The following is a 25,463-nucleotide window of genomic DNA, read 5'->3' on the forward strand; positions in this document are numbered from 1 at the left end:
AAGATGGGCAACCTTGGGGATGGTACAGGAGGTAGCATAAGGGAAACTGAGTCTTGTTCAGATCTGAAGCAAAGAGAAAAACATGGCCAGTGAGAGAAGTAAAGAGAAGACATTTTCCTTTCATCCTTCAGTGCAGAATGTGAATCAAGGAAGACAGAATTAAGAACCGTGGGATGTAAACAATGCAAAGACTAGAAAGAGCAAATGGTGAACAAGAGAATCTGAAGGTAGCAAGCCTGAGCATGAAGGAAATCATAAAGGTAATCAAGAAAGAGCTAAAGCCAGACAATGGCACAGTAGTGTACTACAGGAAATTGGTTCTCAAAATGGGGTCTCTGTGATACAATACTGTCATCTGGGAACTCGTTAGAAATGTAAAATCTCTCTTGGGCCCTTGGATCTATCGAATTAGCAACTCCAGGGGCCCAACAATATGAGATTTAATAAATTCTCTAGGTGATTCTCATGCACACTCAAATCCAGGAACCACTACTCTGAAAGCTAATAGCTATGAAGGTACTATAGTTACCAGGTAGTTACCTGGGAAGCTGGGTTTACAGGTGGCTTCTTTGGTCAAAGGGCATTGACATCGCTTTAGTGAAAAAGTACTTCTTCCTCAACAAACTCCTCTTACTGATGCCTTGAACACAGGTTGCTATCCTAACTCAAAGCTTCCCACAGGGTTTATCTAGGCCGGTGGTCCTCAACTTGGGCCATGTTGCTTCTCAGAGAATATATGGCAATGTGAGGGGCAATTTTGGTTGTCAAAACTGGGGAAATGGAATGGTACTACCATCATCTATTGGGCAAAGGCCAGGGGTGCTGCTCAACACATTACAACACACAAAACAGCTCCCCTTGGCAAATAATTGTCCTTAGAGCTGCTGTTGAGAAACTCTGATGCTGATCAGTTGCCCTGGGAACTAAATTCACACCAAACATCATCTATTGGCCCTTCCACATTCCTTCAACCCAGATTAGTTCCACTAGAACAGACTCATTGGAAAAGACCCTGATACTGGGAAAGAGTGAAGGCAGGAGGAGAAGGGGACGAGAGAGGATGAGATGGTTGGATGGCATCACCGATGCAATGGACATGAGTTTGAGTAAGCTCTGGGAGTTGGTGATGGACAGGGAAGCCTGGCGTGCTGCAGTCCATGGGATTGCATAGAGTCGGACATGACTGAGTGACTGAACTGAACTGACAACTTGTGAAATCATGGTTCCACTGATAGTTAATTTTCCCTTTAGACACAACCCTTTCCATGATCTGCCTTCCATTCCCTCATCTTAATCATATATGACTTTTCTCAGGTAACACAACCCTCTCAGCTACACCCTCCATGTCAATGTTCAATCGACCATTCAAAAACCCTCAAAGAGAATTGAAGTTGTATTTCCAGCACTTCATCTTTCCTGACTTGAACATGTTGTATAAATACAGAAAGATAGTTTCTATCATGATGCCACTTGGTGGGGAGCCGTACAAATCTGTGAATTTTCATTCCACAAAGATAATACAAAATGTCTATCCACAGAAACAGTTTTCATTTTTTCTTCTTTTTATCAACAGAAATTTCAAAGCCAAGAAGCTGAGAGTTGATGTTTTTTCTAGGCATAAAGTTAAAAACCCTGCACATGTTTGGTTTCTTGTTTGTTGTTGTTCAGTTGCTAAGTCATGTCCGACTCTTTGCAACACCATGGACAGTAGCCCTCCAGTCTCCTCTATGTACGGGATTTCCCGGGCAGGAATACTGGAGTGGGTTGCCATATAATGTGTTATGAACCCATGGCTTTAGGTTAAATTAGGATAAATTCTGAGTACTCCATCAGAAATCTCAGTGCAGTAAACCTATAAAATATTTTAAAAGCAGTGCTTCCACTAATCATCAGGTCCATAGAAGTGATGGACTGTTTTCTCCTTCAGAGTGACTACTAAGCGATTCTGGGGAGATATGTGTGTTCTGAACTCTGACACGCTGTTTTCCAGCACAAATCTGAAAAGGGAACAGAATGAATATGGACTATGGGTGACCTGTTACAAACTCATGCTTGTAAAAATATTCATCAGCAATGAGTTAATATGTATGTACCAAAGCCCTGTGTGATAGTATGTGGAAGGAAAATTAACTTGCCAGTAGGTTATTTCCATCTGGGCACAGAGACTGCCCCCAAATGCCACTTGAAGCATCTACAAAAAATGCACTTCTCCAAAGGGCTTCAAGAAAGAAGTGACGGGCATGACAGAAATTATCCTTTGACCTCACTCGGAGCAAGACAGATTCTTCTCTCCACATCTCCAGCCTGGGGAAGAAATTCTGACATCTCTCGTTTTGAGTAAGTTCTATTTCCTGTATCACGTAGTTCCACATCTGCCTTCGCAAACTGCAGAACTTAATGGGAAAGAAAGGCCTCTCTTGTATGTGGCGAAAGTCATGCTGGCCTTTCTACAGGACACAAGCGGAGAGTCAGCCAATTGACAAGAATTTACTGACAACAATCCAGGTATTCAGGTATAAAGCAATGACATGGGAATTCACAGGAAGTCGGGTGGGAATGAGGAAGTTTGCACGGAAGTCAGGGGGTGGAGATCCACCAGATTTCATAAGCAAGGTTTCTGTATATGAATGGTCAGTGGCCACTGCCTCCCTCTCATCACCTTAAACTCAGGGTCAGTCCAGCTTAATTTGTCTCAGGGAGCAGCAAGTTCCCCTTGTATTAGAGGGGAAGTAACTGCAGCAGCAATGCTTCCCTGGTGGCTCAGCTGGCAAAGAATCCACCTGCAATGCAGGAGAGCCCGGTTCAGATTCCTGGGTCGGGAAGTTCCCCTGGATGATGGATGGGCTATCCACTCCAGTATTCTTGGGTTTTCTTGGCGGCTCAGATGGTAAAGAATTTGCCTGCAATGCGGGAGACCTGGGTTTGATCCCTGGGTTGGGAAGATGCCCTGGGGGAGGGCATGGCAACCCACTCTAGTATTCCTGCCTGGAGAATCCCATGGACAGAGGAGTCTGGCAGGCCACATTCCATGGGGTCGCAAAGAGTTGGACATGACTGAGCAACTCAGCACACATGTACACCTGCAGCAGGATCACCTTATTCTTGTTCAAATACACTTATGTTCCCTCTGTTTCCCATTCTTCCACCTCTCACTCTCTGCCATGTGACTCCCACTTCTTTCTCATTCTTCTCTTCAACACCCCTCTTCCAACTCTTGCCCAAGGAACACCATTCTTCTCTCACTTCTCAACCTCTCATTATAATTCTTCACTATGCCAGTCCAAAACACCCCATGATATTAGTAAAATTCTGGAAAAGTACAGCTGTACGTACAAGTGGCAGTTTCTCAGTCATGTCCAACTCTTTGCAAACCCATGGACTGCAGCCTGCCAGGCTCCTCTACCCATAGAATTCTCCAGACAAGAATACCGGAGTGGGTAGCCATCTTCTTCTCTAGGGTATCTTTCCAACCCAGGGATCAAACCCAGGTCTCCTGCATTGCAGGCAGATTCTTCACTGTCTGAGCCATGAGGGAAGCCCATAAGTATAATAAAATTATATGCAATTTAAAACTCCTAAAGAGCTGCTGGAAGTCCCCAAAATTCCCCTTCAGAATCTTAGAGCAAAAATGTCCCAACTCTTTCCTCATTTTTCTCTAATTAGATTTGCTTCTCCCCACCAAAGTCATTCAAATTATATTCTTATAATATAAGACAATTCTGCAATGTCTACTTTGCTTAAAAATCATATTTTTAAATAAAGTATCACAGGAAACCTTCAGAGTATTTCAGCTTAATAAAAAAAAGATTTTGATGAGTCTATTAGTTATGTGTAACAAATTATTAGAAAATTCAGTGGCCAAAAACAACAAACATTCATTATCTGACAGTTTCTGTGAGTCAGGAGTCCAGGAGCTGCTCAGCTAGGAGGTCCCGGCTCAGGGCCTCTCAGTTTCACTCAGGTTATCCACAAGGAGGATGCTGTCTTCTCGAGACTTGACGGGAACTGGGAGGTCCACTTCCAAGATGGCGCACTCAGAGGCTATCAGCAGGAAGCCTCCATTCCTCACCATGTGGAGGAATGACCCACCATGTGGGCCTTTGCAGAGGCTGCCTGGGTATTCAGAGGCAACTGGGTTCCCTCAGAGCAAGTAATCCAGGAAAAAAAGAAACCAGGCTACCTTTTCTAACCTGGGCTCTGAAGTAACACTCAGTCACTTCCATTATTTTGCCCTGTGCCTTAGGACTAAGTCATTAAAACCAGATCACATTGAAGGGAGAGGGGTTAGGTTCCAACATTTGCAAGGAAGTTTCAAAGAATTTCTGGACACATTTCAAAGCACTTGAATGGGCAAGGCTTGAAACCAAGGCCCACTCAGAGTGTTATTTCCATGAGGAAAACTCATGCTGTAATCTACATGCAAGCATACGTTTAAAACAGAAATTTTTGTAAGGGGGACACACCCCATGATGTGTGAATATGGCTAAGGATGTTGCCAAATACTACAATGTGTTATTGAGACAAATTTGTTGAAAGCTCCAAGTTCATAGCTTTTGCCAATATAAAATACTCAAGCAATCAGATTATCTACATCTATGTACAGCTGACCCTTGAATAACACAGGTATGAACTGCACAGGTCCACAACAGTGGGTATTTTTTCAACAGTAAATTCAATGGCACTGTGGTTGGTTGAATGTGTGGATGAAGAGCCCAGAATATGGTGGAAGCTGGGGTACAGAGGGCTGACTATAAATTGTACTCTGATTTTCAATTGCAGGGAGAGTTGGCACCCCAATCCCTGTGCTATTCAAGGGTCAAACTGGATACACATACATCTCCAACACTTTAGTCCAATAATTTAACTTGACAATTAAAATAACTATGGCACACCAATAGGGTTGTATAGAAAATAACGGATGACTCACAGATGAGAATATGGGGACAGTTTTAACTACTAAGGAAACAAGTTGTTTTAATAGCTCATAAAAATGATCTACATTTACTCATACATTAGGACAAGTCCATTGTTAACTATCAGTGATCACATAATCTAGGTCATCTTTTAAGATACAGTTATGAAAAAGAACATGGTGTTTTTAGGAGATAAACGTTTCCCTCTCAAAATATTCTCTCTTATACTTGATTGCTCTAATTCCCATCTCATTTGCACTGCCTTTTTCTCTCTCTCTCTGGTCCTGGAAGAAAGGTGTCCTGGACCAGAAGAGTTTAGATTTACTTTTGCCCTCCTCCACATGAAAGGATGGTCCAAATCCTAAAGTGTACTGTCGGAAATAATTGTAGTTCCATGTCTAGTTCACAAGGAATCAAAAACTACAATATCTAAAAATAAAAGCAGAATTTCCCGGAGGTCCAGTGGCTAAGGTTCAGTGCTTTCATTGCCACAGGTGCAGGTTCAAACCCTGGTTGGGGAACTAAGATCCCAAAAGCTGTGCCATGAAACCAAAAAACAAATAAAAATAAAACCAGTATACCTAGTAGGAAGGCATATTTAACTCATGCGAAAAAATATCAGACATAGCCCACGAAAGCATGAGCAATAATACATTTACATTGCTAATAAACTACTGCTTTTTCTGTCTTTCCATGTATTCTTTCTAAAGATCTTTGCTGGCTCCTTCCCTATCCAGGTGTTCAATAAGATTACTTAAGGAAAATGTGTGGCTTTTGCTACACATTTATATATATAAATGTGTTACTTATATATAAATGTGTTACTTAAGATTCCTTTTCTTCTCTTCTAAAGTGTTTTCCCTGGTGGACTTGTCAACTTCTATGGCCTCAAAAACCAGCTAAATATCAGGATCACTCCCAGTAGTGAACCTCCAACCTAGGAATCAACCAACCACAGAACCTGCCCTACTTCGGTATTTACTATTGAAAAAAATCCAACTGTTAGTGACCTGCACAGTTCAAACCCATGTTGTTCTAGGGTCAGCTGTATACACCACTGGCTGAAGCTGAGAATTTTGATACAGTGGGAATATCTGCTTAAGGCAAATTTAAAGAGCCCCTCTTGTGTGAGACAGAAAGTGTGAATGTGTGAAATCCTAGGACCTGAATTAACACAATTTCCACATCCTCCCAAATTTAGACAAACCTGCATGTGATATAGAAGGAACAGAATTTTAAGTAGCTCTACGCTCTAATGTCACAAAATTATTTATTGACAGTATATTCTCTATTGTAATTTACACCTTCAGCATCTGAAATTCTTATGCAGTACACTTCAAATAAAATGGATGTGAATATATTTATAACTCTTCATTATAATTAATTTTTATAAAAATTACAGAAAATTCTCATACTAATTCAACAAATACAATAATAAATTGTCCTAAGACTAATTTAGTCATAAGATTTTCATTCCATTTCATTCCACTTTGCAGAGAGAACAGGCAACAGCTGAGTTAGCGCAGTGTTCCCATCCCTCACGGACATCAACTTTATTGCCAGTTAGAAATCACTTGCTCAGGATAACTATTTTTGGAACTTTTCACAAAACAGTCTTACTGCCTGAAGTGAGATCATAATAGATTTTTAAGTAGAGAATGGGAGAAGAAAGTAATAATATTTCAACAGAGGAAGAAGACTCTGAAGGAGTCCTCCTGGGAAGCCACTGAAACACCTCCTCCATCTCAGGTGAAGGTAAAACCAGACTCAGAAATACACCTCTTCCTTAATACAACTCTGCTCCTTACTACAAGTGGAGCCTTTTTAGACCCAATCCTGCAGCTTTCAGTGAAATGGAGTTCCTTCCAGGACAAGAATAACAGAAGCAGTTGGATAGAAACCTAGAACTTTAGGTTTGAGACCCTCATATTTGCCTGATCTTTAAAAACACAATATTCAGAAAGCTAATACCTATGTCTTGCCTGACAAAAGGACACTGAGCCTTAATGAATCAGTCAAACACGGAGAGTTCCTTAAGCTTCCAAAGGGCTGTGTGTCACATAAAATCTGTCATTATTATTGAGAAACCTTGTAAATCTGCTAGATGGATAAATATCCAAGAGGCAAGAAACACACTATACTCAACAAAGGAAGGCAAGATCAGGTCACTTCACCCTCATGACCCATGTCCCCCTGTCAATTGATTCACTGAATCACACAACTGGGACAGAACTCAAGTTCCATTAGTTACACAAATAATTTTACTAATGCTATTCATTTTATTTGTGCTAAATAGATCCATATAATGGGACATTCAGCAAATATTTTTTAAGATAAGCCAATTCTCAATATGCTGACTTGGATTTCTGAAATTGAAAGAATTTATTAAGTGAAAAAAGAAAAAGTCAGAACAATATGTATGTAAACTATAATTTTATTCTATAAAATGCAAATATGTATATGTTCATTATAAACTATACATAAAAAGAGAAGTAGATTCATTTCTATGGGTACTTATTAAATATCTGGAAAGTTTCATTTCAAACTGTTAATAGGTACTACCTCTGAAATGGTAAAAAAAAAAAAAAGAGAAGAAAAAAAGGCAAGAATCAACATTCATTTTGACATCATAAAACCTGAGCTGTTTCATTTTAACAAGCTTGGATATTTTTCAACATAGACTACTTTCATTATAATGTTTTCTTAAAAAGAAGTGTCCTTAAAATAGAAAACTAATAAGGAACTAGTACATGGCATGGAAAACTCTACTCAGTACTCTGTAATGACCTATATGGAAAAGAATCTTAAAAGGAGTGGATATATGTGCATAACTGAGTCACTTTGCTGTACACCTGAAATGAACACAATTTTGTAAATCGACTATACCTCACTAGAAAGATTTTTAAATGTGTCCCTGCCCTCCATTGGGGTCGATTCCTCACACACCATGAAGGCCTCCAGCCCACAGCATACCATGTGCATCGTGTCTGTGGACATGTCGTTCACAGAGTACTTGGAAGACCTCCTCCACAAAGGGTGGAGAGGCACCTGCACACACACACCCAGCCCTTTCTGAAGTGGGGGGTGTGGAGGTTGCCGAGAGGGCCATCGCCTGCATGAGGGAGCTGCCAACATGATACAGAGAAGGCCACTGATAGCAAAGTCAAGGTCCAGAAAGAAAAGAGTACACTGTTGAATTCTGGAATGTTTATCCTCCCTTTAAAGAAGGCAACTCAAGGTAGCAGTTAAAACAGCCTGCTCTACACATTGCTTAAAACTGAATCCTGAACCCATCTGTCATTAGCTGGGGAACTCAGAAAACTGCTTTTCTGTGCCTTATTCCACAATCTGTAAATTAGGGGTATTAATAGGGATATTATGATGTTTAAGTGACTAAGCGCAGAAAAAGTGCTTAGAACAGTGCCTCAGATGAACGTAATACGTATTCAATGGATGTCACTTGGAGATAGTGTTCTTGTTGTGTCTACACTAACAAGTGGTCAGAAGGAGGGGTGATGGTGGGAGAGGGAGGTGGCAGAGAAGGTATTAAAAATGGGGCTCACTCGTTGTACCCACCTTATAAATGTCTCCAACCAGTCAAGTTCAGACAGAATCGGGCATAAGCCCTCAAGATTTGACTTACTATTCTCTAGAGATAGATGTATATATCTTCAGCGATAAATAGTTCAGCGATTACAAGCCAAAGTATTGTAAAAGCAGGGACATTAGAATGGAAAGATTTTCACCAACTGCAACGCTATTATTTCCATTTTGATAGAAGACCTCACATCAGGAAAATCCTATTTCTAATGGGCAAAACTTGAACTTTATACAATAAGAGTTGTTTGCCTTTGAAAAATGATCATTTAATTTTTAAAACATTTGGTTCCTTCTAAATAGTGATTTTCTAAAAAACAGTTGAAATATGAATCAATAACAAAAATACATCCAACTGATACATGTTCAGTAATACATCAATTATATGAAACAATTCCTCCATCATGATTGTCTATGGTCTTCACTGAGATTTGTTTTAAATTCATTTTTGATACTCAGTAGACACTGACATCACCAAAATTAGAAGGATTTTCTAATATCAAGTGGGTATCCTAGTGAATGTATGGGATTTCTTTACAGGCAGGCTTTTAACCATATACTGTTTTGTTAGGAGGCCTGGTTGTCTGATGCTATCAGAAGCTCCAGGGGTGCGGTCAAGAGCACATGAGTTGTCAGAGCCCAGTGCAGCTTATGCCTTGAGCATTTACATGGTAACATCATATCTGTGTGTGTGCATGCTCGCTCATGTGTGTTCTTTACTTGAAAGCACGAGAGGTATGTTTGGTTCATGTCTGTTTTTACCTCCATGATACAAATCCGTTCTCTTCATCACCACAAAAATACATTTCTTAACATAAATTAGAGCTCCACAATGAAGGCAAGGAAAAGAAGGACTCAGGTGACAAAATTTCCTTTTTCAAATGTTGTAAATGCTTATCTGAGATACAATTCTACAATGAATACCAGTTAAACCCTGGAAAAATTTTCATTCATCAATTCAGATAAAATTTATAACCACCTAATAAATGCCAGGCATAATACAAAAACATGCTTTCACATACAGCAGAAGAGCAAAAAAAAAAACAAAAAACAAAAAAACAAAAACCCACTATTTTGCACCTTAATATTCCTCTCCATATTCTCATCACTTTTAAGATATAAAGGTCTTTCCACATTTCAATGATTTAATCCAAATAGCATGGACTCCTTCATTCTATACAGCTTGCTAGTTTTCTCTTTTCGCCTAATACTAACTAAAAGGCAGCTCTTCTAACACTCAAATTCCCTAAAGAAAAATGGATACAAGTAATTTTGAAGTTAGTGCATCTGAAAATGTACAATGGTTTAAGTAAAGGTACAAGCTGCTGTTCCAAATAAAGTTTCATTTTTAGCCCTTCATATCTCAGCAAAATTCTCCTTGTACAATAAACTTTTGAATTAGATAAAGTTAAAAAAAACTCACATCCTTTATGTGTTAACTTTGTGAAATTCTAAATAGAATTCCATTGGGAAACTACTATAGTGGTTTAGAGAAGAAATTAACCAAAATTAACTTTATGTTAAAAAACAAGCAATCCTCAGGGAGAAAGATTTACTTTTCCACATTTACAACTTTTTCTGGTACCTAAAATACAATGAAAGAAAATGTTATAGTATACAGAATATACATAGAGTGAGTAGACTGGATTTTCAATAAAAATGTTATTTCAACCCAAAGTATGAGGATGATTTTAAAACAAAGCTGAAAAGCTATAAAGATTAGAAACCGCTATAAAACCTTTGAAGAATGAATTGATTATCCATTTTCACCTTCAGCCATTCTAACTTTGCTTTTACCTGGCAATAATTAATACCACAAAAAGCAGTATCTTAACATACACCCAATATGCCCTGGGTATAGAAACCTGCTTTGAAGGTGGATCCAGATTATGTCTTTTGTCAGTCTATGGTGATTTTTAAAACCATGGCACATCATATTCTTGATTTCAAATTCATGAACCACATGTGGATACAATTACAAGAAGACTTTATTAGGAAATCCTCCAGTTTTGAAAACTAACCTATTAAAATAATTAAACCACTTGCCCCAAAATGTACACTACTTGCACTTCTCTGGGGCAAATAAGCCCAAGCATTATAGCCTAGATGGAAATATCTTGATTGAAAATGTTGAATGTCATGAATGAGATGGAACAGGTTAAACGGAATGACGGAGCTTTTCTTCATCCTTTAAAATTAGGTACATTATTTTAAGACAAAATGGTATTCCACACAGTGCTGGTTATTTAATCAACTTAAAACCTCAAGAGGTAATGCAAGATGAAAATAAAAGTTCTCACTTCAAGTTTATGTAAATCATAGGTAGCATCTCCATGGTAAGTTGAGAAAAATTGCAGATAAGAGGGCAATCATCTTTGGAAGTCAATGTCAAGGAGGAAAATGACCACTCCCCCTATCTAATCATTCACACCTGTCTCAAGTTGCCTTCGTAGAAACATTATTCTTCATGTTCTCCTGTCTTAGCCAAGCCAGTTCCCACTGTACATTCAACCTAAATGTTGCAAAATACCCACACACACACAACTGCATCAGCAGCAGATACACTCATTCTGAGGGTGCACAGAGCCTATCTATTGAATATGTGATGCAGAATATAGGCCATGAACGCCAGGACGTAGGGTCTCCGCACCGAGGGCAGAACCTACAAAGCAGAGAAGACAGCAGATTGCTGCCTCGTTTGAAGGTAATTCTACAACATCTCCTAGTCAGATGATATCACCTTCTGATTCATAGAATTTATAATGGAGACAAGGAGGGGGTGGGTTAAGACCTCCGCATCAAAATTCCGGAACAAATAATATCTCAGTGTCTTGATAATAAATGTAAGGAGTGAACTGTAAAATAGTGCAGTGTTAACTGATACGCTCTTTTCAGAGCACCTCATTTCAAGACAGTCAAGTCAGAGCAGTCTCACAGTAAAACGTAAACATCCTCATCAACAGCGCTTCAAATGCCCAGCTGTCGTCCTGTAGTTATCTATGGCCCGAGAGAAGCATTAGCTCAACCAGGACAGAATTTTTTTAATTTCTTAAGTAACAGTCCAATCCAGGGCTGATACAGCAGTATCATGGCGTCAGGAACCAAGGCTCCACAGGCTTGTCTCTTGAATTCACATCCTCCGCTCCTCTCTCAAGGCCGCCATCTTAGCTCAGGACGCCATCTTCTCTTCCTTAGACTGCCGTCATGGCCTTCTAGTGTCATTGCTTCTGGGCAGCTTCCTCATTACTCCCATAAACCAATGGGATCTGAGTGTTCTCAAGAAGATTCTAAATTTATTACCGTGGGAGTCAAGGCCCTTCAAATCATGGCCTGGGCTTACCATTCCGTCTGCACTTCCAGCCAAGCCTTCACACTCTGTTGCCATCTTCCAAACACTGCACAAGCTCTTGTTCCTTCCTCGTTTTTGCTGGGCTGGAACTCCCCTTCTCACCTCTACTCTGTCCTTTCTCAGCCTCATCACTCTTCAAGGCCCACGTTGGATGTCATCTCATTTGCTAAGTGCTATCTCCTTTCTGGGCTCTTCTGCCCACCAAAATGAACTCAATAAATATTTAATGAGCATAAAGCAAGGTAAAGGACTAGAGATAGTGGCATAAATGAGTGATTCTGCTCAAAGTGGTTAAATATTTAGCAGATGAAATGGAAACTTTACTCATTAGAATAAAACATTATCAACAGGATGATGGCAATATGATCAGACTGCTATGGGGGCACTTAATCTCGCCTCCAGACAAAATCAAAGGTTCTACAGCTATGTACAATACTACTTTCTTAATTTAGTACTTGTATGGTCAATAAATATACGTTTATCTTTCTTCCCTGCCAAATTATGAGTTTGTGGGGAAGGGGGCCCAGGGGAGGCCACTCCAAGATATGCTTCAATAGAATATTGATTATTTTGAATTAAGGTTACTTAAGAAACAGCCAAATCAAGAGGTACACTTTGACCCTCCTTTGTCTCTCTGAAAGCAGGAAATAAATCTTCCATGGGAAGGGACCACTCCCTGCAGGTGAAGGTAGAAGGAGAAAGAGAGTTCCAGGCCTGAGAAGCCTGTAAATAAAACTTGCTACTTCTTTATTAATTTACTACCCAAACTTTGCCTAAACTCCTTAATAATTAAGCACCCAACCTAAGTTTCTTTGTCCTGTCAGTTCCTCTCAAATTTATTGTTTCTTTGTCTAAAAAATATAAAAATTGCTTGCATTAGCTTCCTTTTGGTCCTATTTCTGAGAGACTCCATGCTAACCAGTTAAACTTGTTTCTTTTCCCTCTGTTAATCTGTCTTGCATCCATTTCAGGCATAAGAACTCAAGAGGACTGGGTGGGGAGATTTCCCCATCCCCAACACTACCCATACCACTATTTCATTTACTGCCAAAACAAATAAGAAGGATTTCATTTTGACACTTATTTATGAAGTCCATTCAAGTACAGGAAAAAGAATTCAAGCTTTAAATAACCATATTGCAGCATAAAAATTTTAAAACCTGACTAAAACAATACTGAGTTATCTTTAGTCATATTATGAAGAATAAAGACATGCTAACTAAATCCAAATGGAAAAGATTACTTTTTGAGGTACTGAAAAGGAAAAAGATTTACCTTCCATGGGAAAAAAATAATTAAAGCCTATGCAGGTCAGGAAGCAACAGTTAGAACTGGACATGGAACCATAGACTGGTTCCAAATAGGAAAAGGAGTACGTCAAGGCTATATGTTGTCACCCTGCTTATTTAACTTCTATGCAGAGTACATCATGAGAAATGCTGGGCTGGAGGAAGCACAAGCTGGAATCAAGATTGCCAGGAGAAATACCAATAACCTCAGATATGCAGATGACACCACCCTTATGGCAGAAAGTGAAGAAGAACTAAAGAGCCTCTTGATGAAAGTGAAAGAGGAGAGTGAAAAAGTTGGCTTAAAGCTCAACATTCAGAAAACTAAGATCACGGCATCTGATCCCATCACTTCATGGCAAATAGATGAAGAAACAGCAGAAACAGTGGCTGACTTTATTTTGGGGGGGCTCCCAAATCACTGCAGATGGTGACTGCAGCCATGAAATTAAAAGACGCTTACTCCTTGACCAACCTAGACAGCATATTCAAAAGCAGAGACATTACTTTGCCAACAAAGTTCCATCTAGTCAAGGCTATGGTTTTTCCAGTGGTCATGTATGGATGTGAGAGTTGGAATATAAAGAAAGCTGAGCACCGAAGAATTGATGCTTTTGCACTGTGGTGTTGGAGAAGACTCTTGAGAGTCCCTTGGACTGCAAGGAGATCCAACCAATCCATCCTAAAGGAGATCAGTCCTGGGTGTTCATTGGAAGGACGGATGTTGAAGCTGAAACTTCAATACTTTGGCCACCTGATGTGAAGAGCTGACTCATTGGAAAAGACCCTGATGCTGGGAAAGATTGAGGGAAGGAGGAAAAGGGTATGACAGAGGATGAGATGGCTGGATAGCATCACCGACTCGATGGACATGGGTTTGGGTGAACTCCGGGAGTTGGTGATGGACAGGGAGGCCTGGCGTGCTGCAGTTCATGGGATTGCAAAGAGTCAGACACAACTGAGTGACTGAACTGAACTGAAACCATTTAGGCATAAGCTTTTGATTCTACTAAAGAGTGAGTTATCACATGAAATACAGTAAAACTTGATTATTTTAAGAGATGTATACACATGAAAGAAAAACATTGAAATACCAGTAATACTGATATATAATTCTGCACCAAGCTCTTCTAATCATTAATTTATAAAATTAATGCACTCCAAAACTCAAATTAAATAGTTAATTCAGCTTAACATTTAGATCAGTTGATTGTGATCTTCAGGTATTGTGGTTGCTAGCTTATTTATAGAGAAAACACACTCTTATTAATCTATTTGAAAAAAAAGCCCAGTCATTTAGGATGGCACTAATTTCCTCATTAAAAAAAAAAAAAAAAGTGAATCTGGGAGAGGTTTCGCAGTTTCTGCTTTTCACATGGTAGATCAGCTGGGAAATCAGAAATAGGACTCCAGCCTATTCAGTGAGATAATAAATGTTCAAAGAGCTTTGTGAACTGTAAAGAACTATAAAAATGTACGTTCTGTACAAGCTGGATTAGAACACTCTGTGCTCATAGAGACTTCAAGTAAATTCTGTGACAAAAGACGCCTTTTCCCAGGGCATGAGACTGCCATAAAGATGAATGTTTATTGTTATTCTGAAAGGAAAAACAAAAGGCATTTCCTCGAACTGAAGAAAATAAATAACATTTTATTTTTTAAATATGATGTCTCTATCAACTGTTTTATGACAGCTGTGGGAAGCCCTTTGTCTTATTGCCATTTTGAGTAGCTTGAATGAGTTTCTCTCTATCCATCCCTGCCAATTTATAGCCAAGATTCTTTACCCTCATATTTAACATTAAACAGGGAGGCATTTGAATCTTTCATATGATCTTGTCTGGAAGAAAAGTTTTAACTGTGATTTAACCGCACTTGAAAAAATCTTAGCCCCAAAACACACTTTCAACTTTCTGGTCTCTACCTGAGAAAGAGGATGAGCCAAACCATTGAAGATCATGTGGATACCCTGGTTCATGGCGGTGAGTCTGAAGGTAATTGTTATTGGTACCTTTTTACTAGAGAGAAGATGCTGTGAGTGCCACAGGACTTTGCTCTAAGCTTTTTAAACCAGTTGCCAACAGCACAAATGTGCACATTCATACGGATACGCCAACATTGATCTCCTCAGTAAACACTCAAAGGATCAAGAACTGTTGTGTTGCAAAACGCTTTGGGGGCCACGCTTGAGGTTGTGAGCCATCAGCAATGCTTTACTCTGACATGACTTTCATGTCAATTTGTTCTGATGGTCTCCAAGTTTTTATAAAAGCCAAAACCTCACAGCGGACACAGTTCAACTTCAGAAAGTTGCTAGCGTGTCCACAGTAACTCCTACCAAGGTCTTCGTCTGCAGGCTATGTTCATTCACGCAGTCTCAGACTCCAGCCTCACTGCTTTAGTTCTTCCCTGTTTTCTGCTAAAGAATGTTTCCTGTTTACTACTGCTGAGGGTGGGGGGGAAAGAATTGTGGCAATTAGAGAACTTCTCCATAGACATTTTCATATAAAGCCACTTCCACTTAACTAGTATTAAGTGGATACTAACAAGTATTCCACTCACAGATTATCAGTTCAGTTCAGTCGCTCAGTCATGTCCGACTGTTGGCGACCTCATGAATCGCAGCACGCCAGGCCTCCCTGTCCATCACCAACTCCTGGAGTTCACTCAGACTCACATCCATAGCGTCGGTGATGCCATCCAGCCATCTCATCCTCTGTCATCCCCTTTTCAACAGACCTATTGGAGGTTAGATTATAAAATGGCAGAGAATGGCTCTTGATAACAAAATTTAAGCTTGTTTTCACCAAAAGGCACCCACACCACCCTCACTGGAACTGTCCACAGCACCCCGCTGATGGTGGTTAGAAACCATAGTCTCCCAGTTCCTCTGCGGTTGGTCATCAGCCCACAGCAGAGTGAAGAACCTACTGTCTGTGGGAGGAAGGCCAGAGGGACCAGAAACCCCACACATATACAGGTGAGCTCTAACCCCTTCGCAGAGTCACGAAATCTATGAGACCTAAGCTCTTGAGTCCAACCTGTTTCCCCAACTGGGATCCAGAGCCAGCTCCTTCCCAGGTAAAAAATTCCCTTTAAAAATCCACTGAATTCCACAGTCTTACTTTTTCTCTCCCTTTTTAATTGGAAGATAAATGCTTTACAGTATTGCGTTCGCTTCTGCCATGCATCAACATGAATCAGCCGTAGGTATACATACTGCCCCTCCCTCACATGCCTCTGGGTTGCCCCAGAACGCTGGGTTACTCCGTGTCATATAGCAGATTCCCACTGGCTGTCTACTTCACGCATGGTGATGCACACGTTTCCACGCTACTCTCTCCACTCGCCCCACCCTCTCCTTCCCCCACTGTGTCCACAGTCTGTTCTCTGTGTCTGCGCTTCTATTCCTGCCCTGCAAATAGATTCCTCAATACCATCTTTCTAGATTTCATGTTAGTATACAGTATTCATTTTCCTCTTCCTGACTTACTCCATATTCTGTATAACAGGCTCCAGGTTGATCCCACACGCAGGAGTCTTCTCACCATGAGGCACCTCCCTTCTGGGAGAGGGCTTTTCCACAATCCAGTTACTAGGTAGGGCTGCCCCTCCTACTTCATCATCCTTTCAGTCACATGGGCCAGACAGTAACCAAGGAGAAACCAAGTTCTTAAGTTCTTTTGAGACGTGACCCCTTTGCAAATCTCCAAGTCTGAGTCCCCCGGTGAGGAAATTCAGACTACACATAAGCATACATTTTATCACCTTACAGAACCCCAGAGAACCATCCAAGGACTGGACTGAGGAATCTCTGGGAATGGAAAGTTCTAAGCAGATCTGAAGACAGAACCCCCAGTTCAACTTTCAGTTTTGTTCCTTATTGACTATAAGACTTTAAGCAAGTCAATTAAAATTCTTCAAGTCTCTATTTTCTCATTCACAGGATAGTAATTCCTGCCATCACCACACCTCTGGGTTCTATCAATAAAAATCAAAGTTTTGTAATTATATATCTCTATGGCAACCCACTCCAGTGTTCTTGCCTGGAGAATCCCAGGGATGGTGGAGCCTGGTGGGCTGCCGTCTGTGGGGTCGCACAGAGTCGGACACAACTGAAGCGACTTAGCAGCAGCAGCAGCATGAGGTTAAAGTAGGTCTTTTAATTAGAACCCTTGGAGGCATCTTTGAGTCTTTGTTTTTGTCTCTCATCTACTCACTCACCTTGGTCAGGTCCTTATGCCTGAACCCCAGTCTCTGCTTCCCAGTTGTTATACATATGCATTGTAACATATGAGTAAGTAAACGTAAGTATACATATATAACTGGAGAAAGAAATGGCAACCCACTCCAGTATTCTTGCCTGGAGAATCCCATGGAGAGAGGAGCCTACTGGGCTACAGTCCATGGGGTCACAAAGAGTCAGACACCACTGACTGACTAAGCATGCATGCGTGCACGCGCGCACATGCACGCACACACACACACACATACACACACATATAACGTCTATATCTACATTTGTGTATGTAAACATACAAAATTTTATATGTGAATGCAATATGTATTCATTTATCTCTCTGCCTTTGCTTTGTTGCTATAAGACAGTCATGTTTCCAAAATGAATTATTGTTTGATCTAAATGATATTCTTACTAATCATTTCTGCACTGGCACAAAGTTAGCCAAGATAGAGAATTTAGAGCATAGAGAGAAAGAGAGAGAATTTGCTGATGGGGAGGTGGGGAGAAATGGGCACAAATAGGTAATGAATCAGCTTTCATTGAGAAAGTTTCTTCTCATTCAACAGAACAAAGATTTTGAAACAGATATTAGGAAGATGTGATGCAGAAGTATAGCATCCTGTTGGCTTATGGGTCTTCACAGTCTCTGGTAAGAGCTGACTCATCTTAACCTTCCCTCCCCTGGAACCCTAGGAAACACCAGGATCCCCAGTTAACAGGCCCATTTCTGAAAGACTGTACAACTTTCAAGAGTAAAATATAAGTGATTAAAAAACATAAAGGTACTAGATATTAATCCATGTCATACTGGTGTTCTGGATTATCATATTTCTGAAAATAATTAGATTTATAAATATCATGTGCTCCTTGATTAATAGTCTAAGTATCAACGACATACTATCACATAAAAGTGATAAGTCATGTCATTAGGGACGTGATGGAATCTGTGATCCACGTGTGGATTTGGTGAGCATTCTGGCTCATGGGTGGTGCCAGTCACACAAGCCTCACATGTGTGCCCTCCACTGCAGGATTCTGCCTTTTATAAACTCTGCCCACATTTTGCCTGGGCAGTACAGCACTGATTAAAACACTGAAAATACCCCTCCCTGCCAAGAAGCCAGCAGTTACTTCTATATTCTGTCTTCCTCCCTACAATAAACTCTTCATAAAAAATGTCCAAGCTTGTTCTTTCTCCGAACTTCACAATGCGATTTAAAACATAAAATAATCTCAAACAGGTAATATCTTAAAGAGGAAAAATACACATTTGTTGGAAAATAGGTTACAAAAATTCTCTTTTAGAACAGACCTTTATACCAAATTTGCTTAGAACTACTAGATGTGACTACAATTTCCTTACGCACTATTGTGTGACAATCACTATGAAAAGTACCACTTTACAATTGTTAGTTTTAAAACTCACTATCATAAGCAAGAAGAATTCTAGAGTTGAAGGAAAAACACAAAGTAAGGAAGTAATCCAATAGCATTAGATGGCCTCAAAGGGAAAGAAAAACACCACCCAGGAAAATACAGAATTCCCATGTATTGCTATCTTCTATTGTTGCATAATAAATCACCCCACAACATCAACTTGAAACAGCAGCAAATATTTACCATCTCACAGTTTCTGTGGGACAAGAATTATCTAGGAGCATCTTAAAACCTAAAGTACATGACAGAATTGATAACAGTTTAAGAGATTTATCAGTCCTGACAATAATGCAATGGCTGCATTTCAGTTACTCTACAGAAGTCATTATTTCCTTACATGTAAAGACAATACAATTCACCTGCTGTTTAATGTTGATATTAAAGGCCCACAGATGCCATCTTTCAGGGCCTTTGTTCCAACAAGAGAACTATGTAAGAAGTAACTAGACCTGCCTCATCCCTTGACTCAGTAACATAAAAAGCTAAGGTATAATTGGATCCTCTGGACCTAAATGAATAGGTATGCGTGCATGACAAGTCACTTCAGTCATGTCCCACTCTTTGTGAACCCATAGTTCGTAGCCCTCCAGGCTCCTGAGTCTGTGAGATTCTCCAGGCAAGAATACTGGAGTGGGTTGCCATGCCCTCCTCCAGGGGATCTTCCCACCCAGGGATTGAACCTGCAACTCCTGTATTGCAGGCGTATTCTTCATTACTGAGGCACGAGGAAGACCCCTAAATGAATAGGAGGAAGAGTCAATAAGGAGAAGGCTTTTCTTTACGAGAATCCAGTCATCACCACAGACATGATGCCATTTCAGAGGATTTGTCCCCGAGAGAGTTTATCAGGATGTACCGTGAGCTCCCAGTCAACAGACTGGTCAACTCATCAGTCACCTCACTGACGGAACGACCACGCGTGTCTCTGTGACCTAAGTCCTGGGACCACTGGCCCACGTGTCACACATCCGGGTCACCCAGCCAGACCCTGGAGCGCAGGGTCAGTAGAATGTGGTTTTTCAGCCTCACGGAGGCTCCGGCCACGTCGCTCTTCTTCTGTCACTGTCTTTCCCTGGAAGGCCCCTGCGGTGGCCACCACAGTGCCGAAGCACAGAGAAAGGAGCCCAGCACGCAGCGGCTGCCCGCCCTCCGGTCAGCGGAAGCCAGACCGGAAACCGCCCAGGAGCGTCCTGCTTTCTTCCGTCGTCAGAGGTACAGGGCCTGAGACGCGCTGACGGGGAGGCAGGTGCCGTGTCTCACGCGAACCGCCATCTGACGGGTCAGCTCTCCTCCTCGGTGTCTTCCCCTGGCTGCAGAATTGATCGGTGAGTAGTGCTGAGTCCTGGTGATACAGGATCTTCCTGCAGACCTTACGAATGGGAATCACAAGGTCACACTCTCTCCCGACTCCGTGGGAGTCGGAAGTGGCTCTTTACCTGTTCGAGGTTAAGCGTTGCCACCCTACAGTCTGCGTGTGTGAGAACTTCGCTCAGGACCTCCTCAACTGGTGTGTGTCCCCGAATGCACCCACGTGAACCTACGTTTACAATCCAATAGCATTAGATAGCCTCAAAAAGGCGGGGGGGGGGGGGAGTCACCCAGGAAAATAAAAAGTCCCCATGTAATAATATTTAAATAATGCATTGACTATTTTGTGTATAAAGTAATACACTTCTTGGAACATGAAAGCCTTTCTAATAGCGTCACTGCTTGTTGTTTCCTGGTCTCAGGATTTATGACTGAAGCTTTGAGCTACAGAATTACCACTGAGAATTCCAAGTTCAGGATTTGGTCTGTCTCAAACTGCCCTAGCAGAATTCTTCAACTGCAAAATGGGAAGAACAGTTCTATTGACACACCCAAAATTAAAAGGATTATAGACAATTACATTTTAAAGGAAATGGTAACAATCAGAAGAGAGAACACATTATTAAATACAAAGATTAATTTTAATGAGATCGCTATGTTATCAGATACCTGGATGACTTTATTTAACCAAAGGTGGTGAAGAGTGAATTTTCCACTATGCATCCAGGATTATTCTTGTAATATCCCATAGATTTATCAAAATAATAAAGTATACATATACAAATACTCCAGATCTTATAATTTTATGTTTTTTACTCAAATGTAGTTAAGTATTTATTGAGTACGGTTTGATGCACTGTGGGTACCAAACAAGTGTTAGAAGTGGGTCCCTGCCTCTAATGACCTTTAGGCCTTGGGGAAATCACACACACACACACACACACACACACACACACACACAACACAACTTAACCCTGTCTTTTATGTTCAAAACTCTTCCCTCATAACAAAAACCAAACCAGCCAGAAAACTCATTCAAATCTCTTAACTCCTGCTATAATTACTCTATTCCTATGTCATCGAGTTATTGGACACAAACTTGCAACAACTGGCCACCTGGATTTCTATATTCCAGGTACATTCCTAAAACACAAGTGGGTCTCACTGACTCAAAACTTTATAAAATCAAAACTCATAACCAGATATAAAACACTCATCATCGACCCATCTTCAGTTCAGTTCAGTTCAGTTCAGTCGTTCAGTTGTGTCCGACTCTTTGCAACCCCATGGACTGCAGCTCTTGCCTGTCCTTAAATCTGATCACCAGTTCCACAGGGTTCACTGCGTCCAGAGCACTCCCCACACTGTGTCTTCTTACAAATAGTTCTGCCAGGTGATCCACAGGCTGGTGTGTGGAGGGTTTTCTCTTTTCTCTCTCTCCTTAAAATGGCCTTAACTCTCCTCTTTTCCAACAAACTTTTATTCATCCTTGAAAACCCCAGTTTCAGTGCAAACTACTTAACTATTTTAAGTTAATAGCCCCTAAAACCCAGGGGCTAAGGTGAGACTTTATATGCATTATTATTATCAGTCCTCACCACACCCCTATAAGATATGTGTCATTATCTCTACTTTACAAACAGAGATATGAGACTGAGATACAATGATAATTTTTGCCCAGGATACTTTTGAACTGTGGTGTTGGAGAAGACTCTTCAGAGTCCCTTGGACTGCAAGGAGATCAAACCAATCCTAAAGGAAATCAACCTTGAACATTCATTGGAAAGACTGATGCTGAACCTCCAATACTTTGACCACCTGATGCGAAGACCTGACTCATTGGAAAAGACCCTGATGCTGGGGCAGATTGAAGGCAAAAGGAGAAGAGGGTGACAGAGGATGAGATGGTTGGATGGTATTGCCAACTCAATGAACATGAGTTGAAGCAAACTCCAGGTGAGAGTGAAGGACAGGGAATTCTGACTTGCTGCTGTCCATGGCAAAGCATCAGACATGACTTAGCGATGGAATAAGAATAACAATGAGGAGACATGGAGATAAGACTCAAATCCAGGTTTGTCTGACTCCAAAGCTACATGAGTACTTAGTAATGATGTTACATACTGACTTTTAGCACCTAGATTCTTTTAAAGGTTCAAAGGGAATGCAAAAGTATTCAAGTGAGTTGACATATAGATAAGCAGTCTCAGTGTGGTCACATACAGCTTTCTCTAAAAATTCTCCTCTCAAGTCAAAGAGCTGTACAAAAGCTCCCCTTCCAGTATACCTCAAGTTTCCTAGATGGTACGTTGCAGTCCTAAGAAACCAGCACATTTCCAAAAGGGTCTCCTTAACGGGTGCAGGCAGGTGAATACAAAAGCCATCTGCCCGTTTCTTCTCTGTTTTTCCAGGTTCAAGAAAGTGAAATGATCCTAATACTCTAAGAGTAGACTGTTCATCTGAGTCACACCAAGTAACTTGATTACCGCTAAAAAAGAATTTGAAAATGAGTAAAGTGGTTCTTTATGATCAGCCTTTTGGAAGTCATTCAAAAGTGCAGCAGTACCTCTTCAAAGAGGAAAACTTGAATTTAAATCTCACTCTCTCTTCAGTGTTGTTTATCAACAGCTGAGTATTAAATTGGGATGCTTGATTTATGTTATGTAATTTAACAAGTATATAATTTAAACATTCATAATTAAGTCACTATTGGGGTAAATGGAATAAACACAAGATTAAGTTGGATAGTGAGGTGCTCATCACCAGAGGAGTTCGATCAGATGGGGAAGATACTGAGTTTCTAGAACCCTGGTTCTGAACCCAGAATGCACACTGCAACCACCCAAGGAGTTTTTTCCAGGATGGAGGCCCAGGTCCCACCGACAGAGATGTTTATAAAGCTGGAGTGAGATGAAGCATGAAAACGGGTTTGTTTTTTTTACTACATGGAAAGAAATGCAAAAAAGCAAAATGGCTGTCTGGGGAGGCCTTACAAATAGCTGTGAAAAGAAGAGATGCAAAAAGCAAAGGAGAAAAGGAAAGATATAAGCATCTGAATGCAGAGTTCCAAAGAACAGCAAGAAGAGATAAGAAAACCTCTTCAGCGATCAATACAAAGAAACAGAGGAAAAGAACAGAATGGGAAAGACTAGAGATCTCTTCAAGAAAATTAGAGATACCAAGGGAACATTTCATGTAAAGATGGGCTCAATAAAGGACAGAAATGGTATGGACCTAACAGAAGCAGAAGATATTAAGAAGAGGTGGTAAGAATACAGAGAAGAACTGTACAAAAAAGATCTTCAAGACCAACATAATCACGATGGTGTGATCACTAACCTAGAGCCAGACATCCTGGAATGTGAAGTCAAGTGGGCCTTGGAAAGCATCACTACAAACAAAGCCAGTGGAGGTGATGGAATTCCAGTTGAGCTGTTTCAGATCCTGAAAGATGATGCTGTGAAAGTGCTGCACTCAATATGCGAGCAAATTTGGAAAACTCAGCAGTGGCCACAGGACTGGAAAGGGGCAGTTTTCCTTCCAATCCCAAAGAAAGGCAATGCCAAAGAATGCTCAAACTACCACACAGTTGCACTCATCTCACATGCTAGTAAAGTAATGCTCAAAATTCTCCAAGCCAGGCTTCAGCAATACGTGAATCGTGAACTTCCTGATGTTCAAACTGGTTTTAGAAAAGGCAGAGGAACCAGAGATCAAATTGCCAACATCCACTGGATCATTGAAAAAGCAAGAGAGTTCCAGAAAAACATCTACTTCTGCTTCATTGACTATGCCAAAGCCTTTGACTGTGTGGATCACAATAAACTGTGGAGAATTCTGAAAGAGATGGGAATACCAGACCATCTGACCTGCGTCTGGAGAAACCTGTACGCAGGTCAGGAAGCGACAGTTAGAACTGGACATGGAACAACAGACTGGTTCCAAATAGAAAAAGGAGTACATCAAGGCTGTATATTGTCACCCTGCTTATTTAACTTCTATGCAGAGTACATCATGAGAAACGCTGGACTGGAAGAAACACAAGCTGGAATCAAGATTGCCGGGAGAAATATCAATAACCTCAGATATGCAGATGACACCACCCTTATGGCAGAAAGTGAAGAGTAACTAAAAAGCCTCTTGATGAAAGTGAAAGAGGAGAGTGAAAAAGTTGGCTTAAAGCTCAACATTCAGAAAACGAAGATCATGGCATCCGGTCCCATCACTTCATGGAAAATAGATGGGGAAACAGTGGAAACAGTGTCAGACTTTATTTTTTGGGGAATCCAAAATCACTGCAGATTGTGATTGCAGCCATGAAATTAAAAGACGGTTACTCCTTGGAAGGAAAGTTATGACCAACCTAGATAGCATATTAAAAAGCAGAGACATTACTTTGCCAACAAAGGTCCGTCTAGTCAAGGCTATGGTTTTTCCAGTGGTCATGTATGGATGTGAGAGTTGGACTGTGAAGAAGGCTGAGTGCCAAAGAATTGATGCTTTTGAACTGTGGTGTTGGAGAAGACTCTTGAGAGTCCCTTGGATGGCAAGGAGATCCAACCAGTCCATTCTGAAGGAGATCAGCCCTGGCATTTCTTTGGAAGGAATGATGCTGAGGCTGAAACTCCAGTACTTTGGCCACCTCATGAGAAGAGTTGACTCATTGGAAAAGACTCTGATGCTGGGAGGGATTGGGGGCAGGAGGAGAAGGGGACGACAGAGGATGAGATGGCTGGATGGCATCACTGATTCGATGGACGTGAATCTGGGTGAACTCCGGGAGTTGATGATGGACAGGGAGGCCTGTCGCACTGCGATTCATGGGGTCACAAAGAGTCGGACACGATTGAATGACTGAACTGAACTGAATGCATATGTCTCAGATGCTACTCTCTCAAATCATCCCACCCTTTCCTTCCCACACTGTGTCCAAAAGTCTGTTCTTTATGTCTCCGATAAGTCTGATTGTGGATATGATCCATGCTACAACATGGTACTAGGTTAGACCTTAAGTTTCTCTGGATGTGCAAGTTCAGAATAAATTGTTGCAGTGATATTGTTTCCTGGGTGTAGCTTCCAAGTACAAAGAGGCTGCTACTATTACCTACACCTCCTTGTAGTATCCTATCTTCTGCAGATCACCAATTGAAGAGATATTAAAAGTGAATAATTCAATCAATTAAATCAGGAAATATTTACTATCGACTATCTGCAAAACACTCCTCTGGGCACTGAACATTCAGTAACAAGTTATTGGTCTCACTGGAGTCTCAGATCTCACAGGAGTGACAATTTAACAGGCATGAATGGCTGCAATACAAACCTAA

The 25,463-nt window shown here is 40.8% G+C and overlaps 1 protein-coding gene across 1 annotated transcript in view; it reads right to left on the reverse strand.

Moving 5' to 3' along the window:
- FGF14 (fibroblast growth factor 14) overlaps window positions 1–25,463 on the reverse strand; it is a 649,238-nt gene that overhangs the window by 592,012 nt on the left and 31,763 nt on the right. The window lies entirely within an intron of this gene.

Source organism: Ovis aries, chromosome 10 (assembly GCF_016772045.2).
Source record: "Ovis aries strain OAR_USU_Benz2616 breed Rambouillet chromosome 10, ARS-UI_Ramb_v3.0, whole genome shotgun sequence".
In the NCBI taxonomy this organism is placed as follows: Eukaryota; Metazoa; Chordata; class Mammalia; order Artiodactyla; family Bovidae; genus Ovis; species Ovis aries.